This window comes from Glycine soja, chromosome 19, assembly GCF_004193775.1.
Source record: "Glycine soja cultivar W05 chromosome 19, ASM419377v2, whole genome shotgun sequence".
Classification (NCBI taxonomy): domain Eukaryota; kingdom Viridiplantae; phylum Streptophyta; class Magnoliopsida; order Fabales; family Fabaceae; genus Glycine; species Glycine soja.
In genome coordinates, this window is record NC_041020.1 from 33,462,048 (window position 1) to 33,469,453 (window position 7,406).

The 7,406-nt window shown below is 33.3% G+C and overlaps 1 long non-coding RNA gene across 2 annotated transcripts; it reads left to right on the forward strand.

Annotated features, from left to right (window-relative positions):
• Positions 1–3,364: 3,364 nt before the first annotated feature.
• LOC114399983 lies at positions 3,365–6,274 on the forward strand. Of its 2 annotated transcripts, none has more exons than XR_003663878.1 (3): positions 3,365–3,434; positions 3,527–3,589; positions 5,471–6,274. It is a non-coding gene; the product is annotated as an uncharacterized LOC114399983 (long non-coding RNA). The 2 variants fall into 2 exon arrangements; XR_003663879.1 differs by having other exon boundaries at positions 5,812–6,274.
• The last annotated feature ends 1,132 nt before the right edge of the window (positions 6,275–7,406 follow it).

Sequence of the window (7,406 nt, forward strand, 5' to 3'; positions counted from 1 at the left end):
TCCTTTTTCTAATAACTTTCCTAGACTCAAAAAATTACTCTTCATACCAGACACATATAGGACATCAGAAATGAAGGATTTCTTACCATCCTTCCTCTTGATCAGCACTTTACCAATTTCTTCTTCCTTGAGTGTGCTATCATCAACAAATCTTATTTTGTTCTTTGTTGATTCATCAAAGCTAATCAACCAATCCCTCCTGACAGACATATGAGTGGAGCATTCTGTGTCTAGATACCAAGATGAGGTGCTTTCGGCTTCTATACTTATGGTAACCATCAATAGCACAGGATTAGAATCTGATCCATCATCATGGGCAAGGTTTGTCTAGTTTTTGGACTTTCCTTTACCTTCTTTTCCACTTATGCACTAATATGGAAAGTGCCCCCACTTGTTGTAGTTGTAACACTGAATCTTTCTCTTATCAAACTTCTTTCTGCCACCTTTTTTGCTTTGATTGTCCAACATTTTTTTTATTGGATGATTCACTTTGATCTTGATCAGTTTGTTCTTGGCCACTTGTTGATTCATAAGTTCTTTCCCATTTCCATTTTCCTTTTCCAATTCCCTTTGTTCTTGAAGCTATTATGAGCCTGCAAAGCCTATTCTTGAGCCTTTTCAGTGTTCCTTCTCTCATTGATTCTTTGTTCATGTGCCTCAAGATAGTTTTGCAACTCTTCAACACTCATTAAATCAAGATCCTTTGATTCCTCAATTTCCACAGCAACATCATTCATTGACAACAACTCGTATTGCCTCCTCAAGGTCTGTAACTTCACCTTCTTAGTCTTATCAACATCACCATATCTCTTTATCAAGATGTCTCAGGCTTGCTTTACAGTGTTAGCCTTGGAAATTTTTCCAAATACTATGGCATCGACACATTGGTGGATCAAGAACTATGCCTTGCTATCAAGTCTCTTGAGCTCTTTGGGCTACCTTTTATTCTTCAGTAGCATTCTTCCCAAGTTCCTGAAATCCCACCTTTACAACATATTCAACATCTTGAAAGCCAAATATGGCATTCATTTTTACCCTTCAATCATTGAAATTATTTCCATCAAGTACTGGTAGAGAATCAGGAACTGCACTACTCGCACTTGTCATGTTACTTTTCTTGAAATTCTGCAAGCACTTCACTTAGAGATACACGCGCTTGACACACACCCTCCCCATGATAGGATTAATCACTCTTGCAGCGTGCCTCACAGGTTTCAACATCATACAAGCTTTGATACCATTTTGTTGGGAAAGAAACTCAACTTTATACACACTCACACATACACTTAAGTGAGTTAAAGTAGAAATTGTAATTGTATATTGATTATGATAGATGAGGTTACACTCTACAACACACTTTAGAATTGTTGCCTTATATAACAAGTAACAAAGATACTAATAACCCCCCTTCAACTAACTAATTGCTTAACTGTCAATAAGAGAATCTCGTTATTTGAAACCTTCACTAACAATATCCACTCTCCATTTTTTCTAAGTAAACTCCCTTCTTTTTTAAACTCAAATTACTTAAATGACCTTCTTATTTCAAATGCTCTTCTTTCCCTCACATAGTCGCACACTCCCCTCCCAACAATGTATTCCTTCCATGACAACTAAACATTCTCCCTTTCTTTCATTAGAATCCTTCCTCTCTTTCACTCCATTTGTCACTCCAATTTGATATCTTGCTTCAATCTTCCTTTGCTCATCACTTTCTTGGTTTTAATTATTTGATAGCTTTACTCTCTTGCCACAAACTAGGAAAAATACTTACAAGCTTTGGATCTCCATACATAGTTTGCACATGTTGTGTAATTTGGTTAGAAGTTCAAAAGATGGGGTATAGACACATTAGAATGCTTTCTTTGTGTGCCACTTTACTGAGATGATTGTCTTTTTAGATTTTGGAACAAATGCAAAACATTGTTTTTATTAAATTCCAAAAATTATTTTCTAGAAATTTTTTTACTTCTAGAAAGTACTTTCCAAAATACAAAAATTCAAATAGTATCTCAAAAAGTACTCTTCAAAACATGTGTATTTTGAAAATTACTATATGGAATGATGTTTAAATTTTTGTATTTCGGAAATTATTTTCCAAAATAATGATATAGGGGTATTTTGGGTATAGAGAGTATTTATGATAGTAAGGGGACTTAATTTTTAAAAAAAATTATAGTTAAAAAGTTGACCAACCAACTATATATATATATATATATATATATATATATATATATATATATATATATATATATATAATCATTAAATAAAGACAAGTTCATTTTAAAATAAAATAAAAAATTTAGCCAACATTATAAATACTCAAACTTAAACGTTTGTCACCAAATTCAATTCGTTAAATACAACCAAGGGAGTCAATAGATGGTTGAACAGGGTGTGAAAATTATTGTAAACTCTTTGGTATTTATTTTTTGATTCCTATGATTAAAAAAATACTACCAGTCAAAATCCTATTAAAAAATATAGTACCAATGAAATCATTATTCATTCTTAAACAAGTCTCAATGTTAATGGGTTAAATATTTAATTATGTTATGTTATTTATTAATTTAATTTATATGCACTATTAGTATAACAATTTTTACACTATTATCTAATAAAACATCATGGTAAGTATGACTTTTTATAGTTATTATTAAAGTCAAGAAACTTATCATATATGTTAATATGTGATTGAATGATAGTGTATTTCTTTTAAAAGTTGTGTTCTAGATTGTAACAACTCAATTTTCTTAAATTGGGAACTCCAATGTAGAAATTGCTTGTGTTTGATATGCACTGTAGTAGTATTACTCTTAATGTAATCATGCATATAAGAGATAGAATCATCATTAGACAGTCAAGTGACTTAGATTTAAGTCCTTTGTCTAGGGATCAGTGGTTTAGACACATAGAACCCTTAGTCAAACCATCAATCAACTATAATTTAGAAAGTCAAAGTAAGGAGATCTCTTATTAATGGTAGTTTAGTAATTAAAGGTTTTTATGCCAAACAAAGAGATTTAGACAAATTAATAGAAGTTTAGAACATGTATGTGTCTAAATGTGAGAAACTATTAGTTTAAATAATTAAGGAAAGGAGAATTATTTTATCATCCTCTTTAATTATTTTTACTTAAGATTAATAAAGGAAATTAATAAATGAACTTTTCACTCTATAAATAATTTAGAAGTTAGAAATTAATTAGGAACTAATTGAGAGCTTAAGCCTGTAAGTGTAATTAGTCTGAATAGGAAAAACCTTTGGGGATCCACATGTGGGGCCCCCACTTAACCTAAACCCTTCCCTCTATAAAAGAGAAGCAACCCCCCTGTTGTTGAGCCGTCACCCAAGAGAGAGAGAGAGGAGCCCTTTTGATTTTTCTTTCTCTTCTTCCTCCATTGTTGGAAGCCCAAGCTTCTTGGAGGTGTAGGTGAGTCCTTCTCTTCATGCTCATGACCATTTTCTTCTCCTCTTGAAGCTTAAGTGCTTATCTTCCCTTTCATTCTCCATTTTCATGACTAGGAAGGACTCAAGTTTCTAGCCCAACCCACACTCTTTTCTTTGCCTCCTTGAGTCAATAAAGAGGTATGGGAGGGGTATTTCATTTCGTAGGACACATACTATGTTGCTAGGCACTAGAACTTCATTTATATGATGATTTTGCATGTTTAACACAAATCCTGTAACTCTGTAGTTGTGGTGCTATGAATTTTGTGAATTGAATTTGTGAATTCTGGGTTCAAATTTGAACTCCTTCACTCCAAAAATCCAGGAAAGCATATATGATATGTCTCATTTGGATTTGTGTAGCCTTGGGAAATTAATTTTCAAGTTAGGGCAATATATATGTTTATCATGCTCTGTTTTCGTATCCTTTTGAATTTAAAGTTGTAATATGTTGATATGGACCTAAAAATTAAACTTATTAGGTCCAAGAGCCTACGAATAGACATAAAATATACCTCATTTGAGTTAGTATAGCCTATGGAACTATGATTTCAAGTTTTCTGCCTTTTCGGTAAATCCTGCACTGTTTTGAATGAATTGTATATATGAACCTGTTTTATGTAGATTTTTACCATGGAATTGATTTCCTCATGTTTTAAAACATAGGTTTTGATATAAACTTTGCATGAAATGAATTTCTACAACTCTTGGAATTTAGGAAACAACTCTTGGAATTTTTGAAATCTGACCAAATGGGAGTTGAATTGGAGGATTTTGAGTCCAAAACAGAATTCCTTAAATCCAAAAACCTTGAGAAACATATATGGTTTGCCTCAAATATATTTTTACATAATGGGAATGTTGATTTTGAAAGTGGGTGATTAGGTGCAATTCCAAATGAGAAAGTGTTTGTATGTGTAGAATTGTATGGAAATTGTGATAATAGCTTGTGGGCTTAATTAATTTCTTTGATTGAGAATTATTATGTGGAATTTTTATGATTAAATTGTAAGACCAAGTGAGTGTGACTACTTGGCAAGACATGTTGCATGATTTGAATTGTTATGATTAAGTTTTGTAAGATCAAGTGAGTGTGACCACTTGGCGAGGCATGTTGCATGATATGGATTATTATGATGTTCATGAATTGTTGTAGTTTGGGATTGGGTCCGAAGGTGTCTAACCCTTGGAAAATTTTATTTGGATGTCTTGTGATGGATTAGCTTTTGGATTGATAATGATGAATGTGCAAGTGTTCATGTCCACTTAAGGGGCCATTTTGATGGTGACCCTAGAGAGGGAAGAGGATTAATTCCCCTCTTCTCCTATTATGTTTGTGTGTGCGTGCAATGGTGAATACTCACAATCAGGGACTTCATGAGGACCAACACATATTACGAGGAAAGGATAAAAAATGAGGTAGCATAATTGTGTTAGAATTAAAGTGAATGTTGTATTGGGAGTGGGGCACGAACCTTAACTCAGTGGGAGTACATCTTCTAATGTCTAGTCACAAGTACCAACACAACCGTCGTTCACATTGCTCATCATGAAGAATGAGTGAGGATTCATTAAGTGAGGGTGGATGACATATAATAGGTACACTGAGGGATGGTCCGAATAGTTCCAAGGAACCTGGGGGAAATGTTGAATGGTGATAACCCAACTAAGGGCATTATTTCCAGTTAGTGTGGGGGACTCACAGGCCACACTTGGCATTCCTGACTAAAGCGGCGTTATATCCATGGTTAGTGAGAGTGTCATGTCATGTACCACATGTGATATATTCTCCTAATCGTCATCCATATGTTGCGTAAGACCATGAAGGTGTGGGAGGCTTAGTGGCAGTGTTTGGCCCGAGGTAAGAACATTGTGAGAGTAAAATGCAGAGTAGGATGTCGTGAGTGCTGTTTGCTAGTTAACTGCATGTGATGGTTGTTAGGTTATGTGTGGGACATGATGTCCATGTTTGTGGTTCCGAAAGGGATGGAGTACTCACTCCCTTATTTCCATTTTTAGGACCTGATGATAAACACGGTGTTGTCTCCCCTGTTCTACATTGATGTTATTGAGACCAAGTGGGAACATGATGACATGCTCCATGTGGATCACTTCTCTGGGTTCCTACATAGCCATCGTAAGCCAGATGTACCAGGAGATAGGATTCGTATCATTGACTTTTTCTTTTCATGGACCCAGCTTATGCCTTTCTATCATCCTTCACAATGCCCATGCTCAAAGTGGTCATTTCGCCCGAGATGCTTTCGTTGTCTACTAACATTGCGATGTCTTTTTCTGATTCTAACTCCTTATCCAAGGTACTAATATTTCCTCTTCTTCCTTGATGCCTCCTTTTTCAGTGTTGTTGAAGGCTTGGGTACCACTCGGGGTGGATTTGGTGGATCTCGTGTCGAAGGATGAGGGAGAGAATCTGAAGAAGGACACGTCGTACGAGGAGGATCCATCTATGGACGATGAGGACCCCACCACATAGCCTAAGATCATGTAGGAAGATTCCTCACAAGATTTGTTTGAGGAGTCCTACTAGGAGACCTTCCTCTATCTAACTTTAACTGATTCTTTTTGTGGATACGACTGATTATGGGATTTGGGTGTAGGTGATTGCTCTGGATTTCTAGGTTTTACCCTTATATATGTATTTTGGGGATGGATAGACCTAGGCTCAAACCTTTTGTAATTATCAATCATTACTATTTACATTATTATTTTCGGTTGTATTTGTTACTCCTAGGTTCATTTGAGGCATATGATACTTATTATTATTATATTTGGTGGGCATGGAGGTTCACCTGTTTATCTTCATCTATTTCTTCTGTAAGCATGTACAATTTATTTTAATTCTTGTTTACTCGTCGATTCAAGTTTTAATGCGCCAAATGGTTACTACGTTTTACCTTGCACGATTTAAAAATCAAATGATGTTCTTTGAAATGAATTTAAAAGTTTTTCTCTTTTTGACAAAAATTTCCCCTACCTTTTCTAACATTTAAGTTAACATTAATAAGAACTGAGTATATCTTTTGGTTAAGTAAAATTAACGAGTTATTGCAAGGTTATATTAAGGATGTTACAAAGATCATTTTTAATTAATTGATCATGTAAGTTTTTCTACATTGTTAGTGGATAAAAATTAAACTCTAACACGTAATATATGAGTAAATAGAAAAGGATAAAAATACATATGAAAATCTAATTAATACTTATTTTTTAAATAAAATTTTTCTATTTAAATTACTTAAATGAATTTAAATATAATATTAATTAAACCTAAAAAATAAATAAATAAATGATTAAAGTTGCAATGATTTTTAGTAAAGAGGTTTGTTTGTAACCTTAATTATTAATATTATACTCTAACTTCGTAAATTACTCTTAATTATAAAGTTTATATAATTCAATATCAATCAATTAAATGTTTTTATTCATCTAAGTTTTATATAAATTTTTAATTTTATCACATTTAATTAATTATAATAAGTGATCCATGATAGTCTATCCAGCTTAAGCAAAATTGTCTCTTGTGGAAGATACATGTGGTCTATACCAAAGAAAAAGATACATGTTGATTATTTAATTAGTTTAATTTAAAGTATATTTTATGAACAATAATAAATAACATAAGAAACTTTTAAATATATTTTTAAATTTGCTATCCTTTGCCATATGCTAGAGTTCTAAGGCTTGCTCTATGGAAGTGTTCTTGCTTAAGCTAAAGTGCATTTTCCAGAATTCTGACCCTAGCGATTATGCTCGTCCATCACTATCTATGGCCTCCCAACCTCTCCCTAACATGCAAGACAAACCTATAACATTGTTATATAATTTGTTGTTCATTTTATATGTTAAGTCAAAAGATATGTACCTCGTAAGACAAATTAGGACCCTTAATTATTTTGATTGGATGTAAAAAAATACAAAGGTTAAAAGTTGCAAC